A 15,374-nucleotide genomic window follows, 5' to 3' on the forward strand; every position below is an offset into this window, starting at 1 on the left:
AGCATTTCATTCAAACTTAAACAGTTAAAAAATCATACGCAGAATGAATAAAGAAGAGTTAAATATATCAAATTTGGTGGTTCAACACGTAAGTAAATTTTGTCCGTTGAGTCTATTGAACCAACTAATAGCTGATTACGCTGAAGCAAGTAAGTTTTCTTTAACATTGTCAGAAACTTTATATCTATAATAAGTATATCTTAAATTGAAATTAATATTAAAGTACTGGTTTTAAAATTTTCTAGAATCTGCTACAGAAAAAAAATATATAGTATACAGACTTTGGAAACGGTTTCATAGTAAAGTAAATTTTGGCGCAATCTAAGATATAGTAATTTAAAAAATAATAGAATAATATATATAATGAACATAATCAAAATAATAAATCGCCTTCAATTCAATGTAATAGAAGATTTCATTTTTTATTACTAATATATTTAGGAGAGCCAATAAATAAAACGAATTCTCTATTTATTTAAAACACGGATTAGAATAAGCTAAATTTGCTTTTACATGTATGAAACAACAGATTTTACAAACGCGCCAGCTGACGGCACAGCTGTGACGCCCACGCTCCATCCGGGTCGTCCGCGCCTGGGCCATGACGTCACGGGTCCAGGAATGGCGGCGCTGTCTGCAGAGAGAAGCAGCTCAAAGAGCCAGAAACTTTATTCCTAACATCGCTCAGCGGGCATACACGAGCTCCACCGCTCAACCGACGGCCATATCCTCCTCTTAAAGAGCCAGCGCGACGGCGGTACCAAGTCTCGACGCTGTTACCGCTGAATTCCGACGTCCCAGGCTCTATTAGTTTGCTTGACTTTGCGAGGGCCAAAAGACAAGAGCAAAGACAGCGACTAACGGTACATATAAAACAACACAAGCTCCCTGAAACACGCTCTTTCGAGTCCGTCCATTTCATAGAAGTGATCTTATTTGTGTTTTGCTAGTTTCTAGTCTTGCTCATACACCGAAAGGCACGACACTGGCCTGATAAGGCGAAGCCGCCGCTGCGGGTTTGATGCCACGATGGAGAGTTTAACAACTGAGCGATTTCGAGCGAAATAGAAAATATTACTCTGAGGCTCTCTCCTCTCCTGTGATGTGGATAACCCACCAAGAAAGTGGCTTCCAATGGCAAAGTTCTGGACCTCTTCCGGGCGGCCCGCTCTCACCCGAAGTGGTCCATCAGGTACAGTATGCATCTGATCCAAGATATGTGTGTATTGTCAGCAGATCTGTGTTGCTATGCTTATACACTTCGGTGAGTTGAACTGATGGCTCGAGTTAATCGTTTCAGACATGCTAATAGCTCTAATGGATCATTTGGGCGATGTCAAGAGTGTTCAGACCGATCTGATGAATGAATCTCATTGTTGCTGAGTTGCACAAATGAAGGGTGATGCATCTGGAGGGTTAAACTTGTTTCCTGTGTTGTTGCAAGTCTGTAGAATTATTAGTTTGCGCCTGCTTCCTCTTAAATGTCAGCATAAATAGTCATTTTCTGTTTGTTTTTTTGTCGCAAGATCCATACAATTGATGACTCTTGAAACTTGATTTTGTCATTTATTCACATTTAGTCATTTAGCATACGCTTTTATCAAAGATTTATCTTTACTTATATGACTTAATCAAAGCATTAATGCAATGAAGAAGGTTTGGGGTTATGTGTGCCCCCTTTATTTTTGAAAATGAGGTCAAAACAATCCATTTAATTTATTAAATATATTTCAACTGATTATAACTTGTTTGATAATAACTGGTCCACCATCATTGTTGGAGGTTGCTGGTGTTTTGAAGTGTCATAGAGTGGGTGTTTATTTCTTCGCTGATGATTGGTGCTGATTAACACTCATCTGTTGCTGACACTCTGCACTGTTAGAGCATAACAAGTTTCAAAAAAACTTGATGGTCTTCATAGCCTTGATTTGCGTCTAGGTTTTGTGGCCAGAGTTTACTGAAGGAAATGTGTCCCTTGAGTTGCTAGTGACAGCTGCGTCTTTTAAATTGTGTTGATTGTGTCTGAGCAACAGATTTATTGATCTTTAATACTGAAGTAATTGGACATGGGTCACTCAAGGGCATTTCATTGAAGGATTGACATGTGTGAAATATCAACATTTTTATGTGTTTGTTTCTAACTAATGAATTTTTAATGTTTTACCAGGCTAATTTACAGCTAATGTATATTTAAATATTTGTATTTTTCGAGTTGAAGTGATTGTACTATGTTTACTGCCATTATACTGGCGATTGACCAAAGCGTTGTCTAAATTCAAGAGACCCATGGTGAAGAGATTGAGACTCCTTTACATATTGTAAAAATAAGGTGTTGCATTCTGTGCCTGGCCTGTAATATCATCTGTGTAACACCATATTATTGTATTTTACATACACTACTGGTCCAAAAGCTATTTCAAACAGGCTTCTGTTTCTTTTTATAAAATATCCTGAATGTATCACTGATTCCACACAATATTGCGCACAAGTGTTTTCAACATTGATAATAATAGGCAATGTTTTTTGAGCAGCAAATCAGCATATTAGATGTTTTCTGAAGGATCATGTGACACTGAGGGGATGGCTTCTAAAAATTCAGCTTTGTTGTCAAAGGAATAAATTACTTTTTTAAAATGAATAAAAAATACAGTTATTTAAAATAGAAATTGTCCACTGCGGTTTTTGTCTCTATTTTAAATAAATGCAGACTTTTTGAGCTGACTTTTGAACTTTTTGAGCTTATGTTGCAATGTATGTGTGTGTATATACTACATACTACATACATTCATATATAATATTTAATATTGGTGTACATAGTCATACTTTTACATTATATTCTATTTTACTTATAATACATATCAATTTGAGAAGGACAATCTTACCTTTAGCTGATTTAAAAAAAATAAAAAATAAAATAGTTTGAGACAATTTCACTGTCCATTAAATGTTCTTTCAGTTATCTAAAATCCAGCTTAGTGCTTTTTATTGTGTGTGTTTGTATGTGTGCTCAGATTTTTTTTTTTTTTAAACATGCTTTAACTTTATTAACCTATACTCACTTCTGGTCATGCTATTGTATGTCCCCTTGGTGTTCTATGTTAAGGTCAGTTTATCTGATTTATAGTTCTGTTTTCCATTGTTCTAGATTACTGAACTTTGCGGGGCCACGCGCCTCGGTCATTTCGGTCGGAGTCAGTTCTACATTGCTCTGAAGCTCCATTGCACTGGCCCAGTCTGGACTGCCCCTGCGCGTGGAGAGCCTGAACAGTGGTGGGTAGCAACAGACCTTCTTAAACTCTTTTATAGCTGTTTCACCGTATGGACCAAATCAATGTGCTCTTGTGAAGCCCTGTAATGTGAAGTACCACATCCTTGTAATTTTGTAGATGCTCATTTTACAAATGAATCCATTGTGGCAGGTTTGCAGCCCATTACATAACAAGAATTAGAGGATAATCTTACTGCCTTTTTGATGAAAAGGACTGAATGTGTATATTGCGAACACAAGAGCCATTTTTTAATACTGGTATTTAGGTTTGAGTCATGGAATAGCATGTTTTTTACATTTAAATTGCTTGGTGTGTTTTTTTTTCTGTTGTATTTGTATATTTCAGTGAAATGTTTTGTTTGTGCCTTTAAGCCAAATGCAAATGCTCTCGTTTGTTTTTTTGGACTATCATGGCTGTTCTCTATATAAACCCAGTCCCTGACATGAAGCCCTGTGCAAAAGCACTACATGAATTTTTGGGAAGTTAGACACAAGGCCTTGTAAAAGAATGAGAAATTGACAGTGGTATAAAGAAGCAGGAAATTAGACCCGGCTCGTAGCCATGAAAACACTGCTAGAACACAAAGACACAGTCAACAGGAAATTGCTGACATTACCCTGAAGTTTATATAGGCTTTGGATAAAACTAGGTTTCTATTGATTTCTGTTCAATTGATTTTAATATTAGTAATGAAAGTTTGCGACCTCAGTAGTCCAGGTGTTTTTGATTAATTTTCTGATTAAGTTAAGCAAATAATATCAGTTTGTTGACAGTAGTTGTGTATTAAATCTGTCTCTGATTGAGTGCTGAAGTCTAATGTGGAGTTGTGTTTGCAGTCAGGGATCTGCCCCTCCCTCGCTTTGTGATGGGCAAGAACGAGCAAGAGACGAGGCACACAATCATGTTCGCAGACGCAGAGAACCAGGGACCCTACCTCCCCAGACCTCCAGGCCGAGTGCAAGCCAAAAAAAGTGTCAGCGCACGAGATGATTCAGCCCTGTGTGCCCACTGTAGATCCACAGGTACTACCAGAATATATTCCATATGCTTGTTATTGAAATATGTAATCGGTGTATTAGGCCTTGTAAAATGTAGCCAGCTAGATCTGTCAATGTCTAATGTTTTGTAGTGCACATTACATTTTTATTAGATAACAATATTGACAAAAAAGTAAAAATTTGTTTATAGCTCTTTAATTTTATTCTCATTTATTACTGTTCGTTCACTTGAATATTAATTTGAATATATGTATTTGATATATGTATCTGAATATACGTTGAGAAAATGGGGGTTACTTTTTTAGGGTAATTTTTTTAAGAAAATAAATGTATAATAATATTTACTTATTAACTTTTAACTTAAAACATTCTGTTTAAAATAACAACAGGTGTTGTTCAGTAGTGTATTTGTTTTTGGAATATTACAAATGGGTCATCGCCAATTTAGAAAGTGAGTGTTTAGTCCTTTTTTTTATTCTTTCAATCACTGTTTTTTTTGGTCCTAGAAATAAAACAATAGCACACTATAAGTTAATAATATTTAAATAGTTTTGTTTATATTGTTGTCATGATTTTAGTTTTCAGGTCTTTGACACAACGTAAGAGGTTGTTTTTTTTTTTATTATTGTTATTATAGTGGGTTATTTGTTATCACCTGGGGTGTTGTGTGGTAGTGATCTGATTAACTGAGTTCCATGAACTCTTTGTGTCAAGGCAGTTAATGCCAAGATGCTTCATAGAGTCTCTGTATTTAAGTGTACTGTTTTTGCATCTGTAAAAGACAGTTTGATTACTTCAGCATGTATCTCTGACTGTTCCAAGGCATCTGTTTGGCTGGAAGTCTGTAAAGTTACTAAGTAATTCGTTTTGTGGTATATCTGGCTCCCAGCCGGACACCACATCTCCTGTAGTGTCACCGAACACCAGTCCCCTCCCACTTCGCCCCATGCCTGGACGAAGCACAAACGCCAGGCCAGCGGTGGAAACGTGGACAGACAGCCCTCAGTGCCAGGTATGTTGTTTGGCATTCCTTTCAGAGAAGCACAGACAGGTACTCCATATTAATAATAATACAGTAGGGACCTATGAATCCGTTTATTTTTTTCCAAATTCTTTTTTTTTTTCCATTTTAATTATTCCTGGATTTCTTTTTTTTTCTACGTTTTTTTTTACGTTTTAATTTAAAGCTCCACTCCTGATGTAATAGTGTTAAATTAAAATGATTATTAATCAAAAAGCATGCCTAATTAATTAAAACCATGAAACGTATACATTTTCACATCAATTAAATAAAAGTTAAATTTTAATTTAAGTTAAAAAGTAAACATGTTAAGGGCCCTATGAAATGTTTTATTTTTTTCACACCATACTTTTTATTGTTACCAAATTCTGTGTTTTAGCATGTGTAATTATTTGAATGCATAAAACAAACTTAATTTATTTTTTTTTTTTTCTTAAAGTAGCCTTATGATTTTTTTACCCTCAGAAATTCTTGTGTTGTGTTATTCAATTTTTTTCTGGTTATCAAATAACACATTCATTTAATTTATCTTTTAATTATTGAAAATTAAGCAAACTTTTTTTGGAAAACAAAGGGGATTATTATTACTATTAAAATTAAAGCATGGAAGAAATTTTGTGTGATTATTTCTTAATAAATAATGTTTGTTTCATTTTACCAGTAGTAGTAGGCTTCAAATCAAACCAGACTTTTATTTTGACGGGGGTGCCGTGAAATACCTTACAGTTCTGTGTATATGATTATGACCACTAGTTTTACTCAAATCAAAACAGTCCAAAATGCTCATGAAATGACTTCAGAGCAGCTCTGGAGATGTTGTTCATGTGTTTACGTCTTCATATAGTGAGACGGCACAGACTCTGAAATCACCGCGAAGCATCTCGCGCCTCTTCAGTGTGTAGTAAATGAAACCGTGCATCGCGCCATTCATTAGTCAAGATACACGCAGGAACATGCATGATTCTAATATTTTAAATCGACTTTTGCGTGCTCTTAATAGTTTCAGATACTGCAGTCCAATCACGACTTTTGATTTCAAGTGTACAATGACTACTTTTGATAAATTTCATTTCAAAATTTGACAAATTCTGTTACATTCCACATTAAACTGTGAGTTCGTTTTTTATGACTGGATTCCGTGATTCCCGTCCGTGCGTTTTCTTTCTGCATTACGGGAAATCATAGAAGGGCCCTAAATAAAGTCAAAAGCGGCCGTTCGCGACTGCAGGACCCATTTCATAGTTCCAGAAAATAATTGTGGAACTACCCGCTTTTAGCGCGTTTTCGCAACGCAGGAACTGGGTGCGATTTTAGTACGGACTGCCTTTTTTTCGAGTAACAGACCAAATTAGCTCGTTACTCTGGAGCAGGGTCTAAACCAGCACAAACTGTATACCGTGACGTAAGTAGACATTGATTTGGCCAGAGCGCGTTCGAAAATGCCCTCAACGCCATGATTTTAAAACGCCGTGTAACATACTGTAAACACTGTGTCAACTTATTTCAACAAGTATGACGCACACAGAGCAATAACGTATATTGGACACTGAAGTGGCAGGCACTTGTAGCAAATGTAGTACTGCTCAGTTGTCTGTCGTTGTGAGATTCTTTAGTCCTCCCATTCCGTTCTTTCAGTTCTTTAACGTATACGTTGACATTCCAGGTCCATTATTGTGAAACCCGTGAGACATCACACAAAAAAACACAGCTTCCGATCACAGCATCCTCACATCCTCCTGTTTGTTAAACGTTGTTCTTCTGAAAGCCGTGCACATAGTTACGCCGCTGTCAACCGGCTTATACATCACGTCCTAGTACACACTCTCGGTGCGAATGCAACCCTTTAAATTGTACTGGGAAAAAGTTTGCGTCAAAATTGTCCCAGTACTGTAGTACTGGTACATTTAGTTTCTGGAACTAAAGCATGCAAAAGGCCCCTTAATGTGTGATTTAGGTCACACAATAAACCCTAATAACAATAACAAACAGTATATCTTATTATTATTTACATTATTGTTTTAAGTATTATAATGCAAGATTTAATTTCGTAATTATTTATGAAATAACGTGATTATAAAGGTAGGCAATTCTAGCGGTAAAGATCAGTTATACTTACATGAGGGTTTGATATTAAATGCACACCCATTGATGTACTGGATTCTTCCTAAATTTTCAAGACTGTGTAGCTTTAAAATGAATCATAGTACATCCTTTTTTTTGTTTTTAAACTGTTATCTTTTCTAGTTCTTTCTCTCTCTCTCTTTTTCTTTGTCTTGCATAAGGAACCAGTTACAGGTGAAGGGATGTGGTCCGCCCCTGTACCACCTCCTATCCAGGAAAGTTGGGTCAGTTTTACAGACACGACCCCCTCCAGCACAAAAACTGCCAATGCATCCCCCTCAGCTCAGGTAATGCAATGTGGGCCTCCATGTATACATTTGTTATGTATACAGCAATAATCTGTGGCACCACTGTCCTGCCTGTAAACAAGGCTCTGTGGCAGAACAGATGTTTACTTTTGTGTTAACAAAAGCAGACTTTATTAAATATTTGCAAAGCCCCATGGATTGCAATTTGCAGAGAAATCACCGGTCCTCAAAGAAATTCGAAATTCAAACAGTAGTTTAAGCCGTTTTTTTATGTTGTTTAAGCTGTTGTTTTTTTTTTTTTTTTTTTTCAACACAGTTGAATCTCTACAGATTTAAAAGTTTAAGTAAGCAGCACAACTGTTTTCACCCGGATAGTAGTAAGAAATGTTGCTTTAACACCACATGTTTCTGGAGCTATATTAGAATGATTTCTGAAAGATCATGTGACACTGAAGACTGAAGATTCCAGCTGGGCCATCAACATGAATAAATGACATGTTGAAAATAAATAAAAATGTAAAAGATTTAGATTTTTTTTTGATTGTTAATAATATCAAAAAATCCCCAAAAAAAATCTTACAAACTCCAAACTTTTGAACAGTAGTGTACATAAGTGCATTACAAAATCTAATTCTTTTCCCCCCTCCTTTTCTACTCTCTCAGCCTAGAGCTACAACTTAGTACGAACTGTGCCATCTGCAATGACACAAATGAAATCCAAGACAGACCAGCGGTTATAGTGACCCCTGGAGAAAATCACAGATGAGCAAAGGAGCAGTATTACATAAACCAGTTTAAGACCATTCAGGCTGAATCTCACTGGTTTTAATCCCTGATTATAGTGAGACCTTGTTTTTTTGAACAGTAGCACCTTTATGCTGTTTTTCTGTTTTTGAATTTAACAACCTAAAAATGTATCCATTCTCTATTGTTCAGGCTCAGCCATAAAGGAATTCTTTAAAGTCAGAAACTGCCTATTCTGGGGCTGTCTCACACATTTAGTAGAAGTAGTTTAACAGGTTGCACTGTCTCTCTGTTTTATTTTGTATGACCTTGGGGTAGAAATTTTTTTGAAAGATGTGGAACCAAAAAACTTTGCATTGTTGCCACTCCTTAACAGCATCCCCCTTTATAAACTTAGCCATTTTTCATTCAATTTGTTAATCCCCGGCTTTTAAAAAAAAATGTTTTCCCCGTCATCTGTTTTTTTTTTTTTTAAAATTTTGGGGCCCTTTAAAAAATTTTATTGTATTGACTGAAACCGGGGTTTAACCATTTCAGGGAGCTACGGGTTTTGATAAAAAAGGGGGGGCACTGACCCTGGGTGAAATTCTGTGCTGCTTTCAACTTTGGCGTAGGAAAAATGGTTATGACCTTCCTGGGAAAATTTCCCCCAGAGCCTAATCCAAAGCTTATTTGACCCCTTTGGGTGACTCAGCAGGGAAACGGGAAAACCTCCCCGCCAAAACCGCGTTTAAATTGGGAAAAACTCTGGGAAACAGATGCTTTTTTTGTGCAAAGTGACGTTTCCAAAAACACAGAGATATATAAGAAATACTTTTTTGTAGGTATTTTATAAATAATTTTTGTGGCCCCCTTGCTGGGGCCCCTTTTTTTTGGGGGTTTTTTTAAAAAATGCACTACCCTGTGTAAAATGGGGCTCTTTTTTTTTAAAGGGAAAATTAAAAATGGTTTTTCAGGGAAAGGGGAAATAAATTGTAACTGACAGTAAAGAATTTCTTTGGGTTTCAAAAAAAACTATTTTTAAAAAAATTCTTTCTTTTTAAAATTGCTAAACCTTAAAAAACAAAATTTCAAAACCAAAAAATTAAAAAAGGACTATTTTTTTCCAAATGAAAAAATGAAAATGAATAAACTGAAAATTCAGCTTTTTCCCTTACAGTAATAAATTAATTTTAAAAAGTATTAAAAAAGAAAGTTTAAAATTTTAATTTTAACTAAGGGATATTTTTGACATTCTGGGTTTCCCCCGTATTTTTTTTTATCAAATAAATACAGCCTTGGGGAACATAACAAAACTTCTTTCAAAAACATTTAAAAAAAGTTACAACCCCCCCCCTTTTTTTAACCCAAAAGTTAAATTTTGTGGGGGGGGGGGGGTTTTTTTATATTCTTTTTATTAAATTTTTCATAGGCAAAATTTTAACTGTTTTTTTAAAATTTTTTTATTAAAAACCAGGGTCACACAATAGTAAAAATGCTAAAAGTGCCCAAATGTCTTTATCTTAATTTTTTCCCCGTGTTTTGGGATTGCATAAAGATTTGTTTTTCAAATCTCGTCCTCATTTAAATACCAAAGTCAAAAAAAAAAAGTTGGTTGTGATATTGCCCACTTCTCACTTTTTAGTTTCATTTAGACAGAGAAGAACATTCTTCTAATTACAGTATTCTAATAGCAGCTTCATGAGAGAGGAGTGAGCCTGTATCTGTAACAGTTTTCGCATATTAAAATGGAACATAGGGAATATGCCTTAGGACCAGAGTCCTTGTGAAGTTTTATGATGTTTTGACCTTTAGATACGTATTATTCTACTGATTCCATAAGCTATGCTGAATGAGTATTCAAGTGTCTATAAGTTCTTTATTGTCTGTCTGAATGTATGTTTCCAGGAGTTCCCAGAACCTGCTCCTGGGGTGGGCTTTCTGCTTCCCCAGTGGAAGTCACTCCAAATAAGTCTCCTTCGTAGCCTCTTCCATAGACCAGAACCGGCCTGGGCTCAGGAAATCAAAGCAATGAGGTTTTGGACTTTGGTGTTCCCAATGCAAATCTCTACCTCTTTAATTGTTTTTGTAGTTCTGTCTGCCTTTCTTTATGGGGAAAATAAAACTAATACATTTCTGGCCAGGAGAAAGTGGTGCCCAGAAAAGCACACTTTGATCTCCTACATGTAACTGCGCTCATGAGAAATTGTTGTGACAGTTAATTTTTCCACTGTGAATGTAGTAGCCTTTGTAGTCAAAAACTGCTGACCTGAAGTCACATTTTTAAAAGTCTTGGAGTAACCTCCTGGAATACTTCTTAATGGAATACTCAGTTGGAACAAAAACAAAAACATTCAGTGGGAAAAAAATGCCGGGATCTGATTGGATCATGTGTGTTTATACCAGCACAGTGAGCTATAATTTTTATTAGTTGACATTATATTTCAAAGGGTTAGCTCAGCTTGAAATCAGAAAAAGGTTTTACACCTAATATGATAATAAGTAACACGTTTCTGTGATCTCTAAATCATACTTGGTAAACAATTATGACGAATTCATATCAATTCATATCAATATGACGAGATACTATGTCATAGTTATGGCATAGAAAGTCAAATTATATGAGTTCATGTCAATTTTATGTCATCATTATGACTCTGTGTCATGGTTTAAATGTTTTATTTCAAAATCATGATTTACCAAAGCATGATTTTTTTTCCTTATATAGTGGAAATTGGCTTCCAAACATTTCTTAAAAAAAAAAAAAAAAAGCTCTAGGGAGCTTGCAAAATATTTGTTAAAGCATCCCGACAGGTCTGACACAGCGATATTGGCTTGACCAATGGCAGTGGAGTTTAGGCCGGGTATAACTGTTTTGTTGACCAATGACAGAGGGAGATGGGAAGACTGTTCAAATAGTAATTATTTTTATAGTTTTACAAATTTACACACTTCATTTTTAACAGGGCTGTGTTTCCCAAAAGCTTTGTAAGCCTAAGTTATCGTAGAACCATTGTCACCAATGGAGCAACGATGAACTGAGGCTTATGATGAATTAGGGGAAACGCAGCCCAGGCCGGGGTACGCTTTGATCTAAATGCAAGATTTAATTGTCAGCTTCTTTTGATGATTCACAGCCTGTTTCTTCTAAGCTGATCCTTGTTATTGTGGGAAATAAAATGTGACATTTCCCTCCATCTCAGCCTATAAGGCCATTAGGGAAAAGACAATTGTTCCCCTTGTGGCTACTAGAGAATATGCACAGTACAATGCAGGATAAATCAATGGTTTCTCCTAAATGTTTGGGGTAAATGAGAGGGCTCTCTGTTGTTGTATTTTCATGGCTTCTGTTTGTTTGGTGTAGAGTGAGGAGGAGTTGTTTCTACCTTGCTGGAGCATAATCTGCTCTGTCTCTCCAGCAGTGGGAGACTTTGCTTAACGCCCCTCAAGCTCACAAACTCTTTGACCCAATTTGATTCTAACATTGCACCAGCTGACCCTGTAAGCAAAGTCAATCACTCAGTGCTCTTTCATGATTAATGAAATTCATTAACCCAGTACTGGTAATCAAATTCTCTCTCTGAGGAGCTGCATGTTCTCAGGATAAATTCATAGCCACAGTGCCATCATCAAATGATTAATTTTGTGTTTCTTTTGCTTGCTGAGTTTACCGATAATTCTTCATGCATGCTCTTTCTCTCATACTGAACTGTGTCATGTAATCCAAGTGATGACTCTTGCTAGGCTGTCCTTTGACGGTGTTGTGGATAAATGTTTGTTATAATTACCTAGCTTCAGGTTCTTAACTATTCCTTGTTCTTCTTTTTATGGGCTGAGATGATAAATCTTCATTAAGTTCAGGTAACTATTAATTTGTGGTTGTCGTGCTGGCTGTGGTTGATATGCTTGTTTCATTGTGGGATACAGCAATAGTCCACCCCTGTGCCCATTCTCAGATGACACCCAGCAAGATCCACAATGCAAGAGATGGAGCTCAAAGAGAACTGGAAGTGGTGTGCCCATTTATGTAAGATTTTTAAGTGCATATTACATTTTTTAATTCTGAATTTTTAAGCGTAACATTTTTAAAGTTTTTATTTCTCAAAATTCATCCACTCGTCCTTTTCTTTCTCGGGTATTTTTGGTGTATTGTCCTTCTTAATCACTATTGCTCATACTTGAGTTAGGGGTATATAATTTTTTTTAAATGATTTTTCACCCCTAAAATGACCTGCACTGAAGCAGTCATCAGCCATATTACAGAGAGTTAGGTTTTTGGCTTTATTTGACCAGAACACTGTTTATAGTGTATTAATACAGTAAAAAGTGCAGAAGCGCCAATGTTTTTAATTTTTTTTTTTTTTTTTTTTTTCAGGGAATGAAAACCTAGTTGTTTAATAGCATATATAATTTTCAGTCTAGAAATCTCTTGTAGGACTCTTTCTTCCACAATCCATCATTAACATACACTATCATTTAAAAGTCTGGTTATGTAGGATTTTTGAATGTTTTCGAAAGAAGCACCTCTAGGCTTAATTTAATAAAAATACAGTAAACATTACTGTTGTGAAATATTATAATATATTATACAATTACATTATTACAAACAAATAACCATTTTCTATTTAATCTGTTTTAAAATGTCATTTATTTATGTGATTGCAAAGCTGAATTTATTCCAGTCTGTAGTGTCACATGTAACACATTTTAATATACTGATTTGGTTATCAGAAACATTTGTTATTATCAGAGTTAAAACAGTTGTTCTGCTTAATATATTTTTAAACCATGCATTTCTTCAGGATATTTCAATAAATAGAATCTTTGACAGAAATGAATTTATTTGCAATGGAAATTTTTTGAAACAATGTAAAGATCTTTACTGTCACTGTTGAATAACTTAATGAATCCTTGCAAAATAAAATTATTATTTTTTTTTTAAACAAATTGAATTACTTACTCTTGGGTTTTAAGATCACACCTCCAACAAGTCCGTTAAGCGAAACCACCAGAACTTTCTGATGAGTCCAAGCTAGCACAACTATTAAGTTTCCTGGTACCACTTTGGTAAGTACATCTGGGCTATTCAAACATTTAACTGACTGACAGAAATCTTCTCCCATAATTCATTCAGACCTTTTACCCTTCCTTCTTACAGAGATGGCTATAGCAGTTCAGATTCATTTACATCTGATCAAGAAGCCCATTTCCAGTGCTGTGAACAACAAAGGTACTTAACGGCTTGCAGCGGACTTTGATCTTTGTTATTCTTTGTGTTTGTTTTGTTGTAGCAACAGTACAAAAAAGCTCAGATTAACATGAATTGATTTGGAAATAATTTCGTGGTTTAGGCTACGTTTCCCAGACAAAAATGCGTTTTTAAAAAGTTTTCAAACGATTCCCCATTACACATATCCACAAAAACACCCAAAAAACCCGGCTGTATTATGTATGCCAGGCCAGTATTTGGGCGCGTCCCTTGTTAGTAACATACCTGTAGGAAGTCGATTATATGTTGTATATGATGCATCTCCCGCTGTAAATCCACACTTTGCTGAAAAGCGTTAGCAAACTCTTGAGCAGAAACAACCGTACCATGTATTTCCCCCATTTGGTTGTGTATGTTTGTTCGCGCTTGCCTTTAAAATCAACAGTACTGCGCTGTCTACATGCCTAACACGTAATACCACGTGCATAACATCACCGTTTTTCAAAGATTCCCGTATTGTGTTTTTTACACGAAAATGAAACGGTGCATTTTTCAAAATCTTGCACTTTGAAACCCGTTTTCAAAAAAATGCGTTTTCAGTATCCAAAACGCTGTTGTCGTGTAAACGAACAGGCAAAACCATAAAAGTTTCCCATTTTTGTCGGGAAAACGTTGTGTGTAAACAGCCCCTTAATTCCATTTTTTATCATATCAGTTTGGTTGAACAGTGGTTTTCCCAATTACAGTCCTCAAATAGAACAAAAGTCCAAAGTTCTACTTATAAGAGATGCATACAAAATATGAAGCGGTGGGAGCGAGACCTGGGATTGGGAAACGTTTGGGTCAAACATGTTGTGACATTTCCAGTCAAAAAGTATTTACAATCGTGCTATTACAGGTCTCACTCTCCCACCTCTCCGGAAGGACTGAAGGTTGTGGCTCCACCCACGCCTCCACCCCGCCCCCAACACACTCCTCAAGGGTCCTCCTCTCTAGACATGAACAGAAACTTTGCTGCTGTCCCTGCAGGTAAGCATGCACACAAAACAGTTATCGGGTAACTCATAGCTTCATGTTTTGTTTTTTGGGTTTGGGTTTGGAAAGCTGAAGTACTCTTTTGTTTTACTTCTCCATCAGGTCCACAGCAGCCGGGTGTGTTGCCTTTCCCCCAGCAGTGGGCCCCCCAGACCACTGCCCACACAGGTATAGCCCAGTGGTTGCATTCTGTATAAATGCTTTCAGATAATTAGATAACTATTACTCTTTCTTAAAAGAGTCATTTAATATGTAATGTTCAAATCCCCAACTCAGTGCCACATGGTCACGTCCGGGAGAGGTAGATGGTCTTCCGCACATACCAGACGTCACCCCAGCGATGCCATAACAGCCAAACTTTGCTGACTTCACCAGTTCCAGCTTTTGCTGTTGACCGCCGGCAGATGATGGAGAGAAACCATCTGACAGTGGACAGGTACAAATGGAGCCCTTTATTATGAGGATGACAGATTATGAAGGAAAACCTTTTTTGTGATGCAACAAATATGCACAGATTAATTGTTTTCAAAAAACTTTTAGCACATATTAAACAAGTAATGTTAAATATCCTATAAAAAGGTTTATACCTTTTCCCTTCAAAAATTTAGATTTCTTTCTTTCTTTTTTTTTTTTTTTTTTCTTTCTTTTCCTTCCTTCCTTTCAAATACACTTTCCTTCAAAATTTTTAGATTTTCTTTCTTTCTTTCTTTCTTTTCTTTCTTCCTTCCTTCCTTTCTTCAAAAAAGGCTC

General features: G+C 36.1%; 1 pseudogene; it reads left to right on the top strand.

The window, feature by feature from the left end:
- Positions 1-1,029: 1,029 nt before the first annotated feature.
- Positions 1,030-15,120, top strand: LOC109070985 (annotated as a pseudogene).
- The last annotated feature ends 254 nt before the right edge of the window (positions 15,121-15,374 follow it).

The sequence above is a fragment of the Cyprinus carpio genome, unplaced genomic scaffold (genome assembly GCF_018340385.1).
Source record: "Cyprinus carpio isolate SPL01 unplaced genomic scaffold, ASM1834038v1 S000006759, whole genome shotgun sequence".
Classification (NCBI taxonomy): domain Eukaryota; kingdom Metazoa; phylum Chordata; class Actinopteri; order Cypriniformes; family Cyprinidae; genus Cyprinus; species Cyprinus carpio.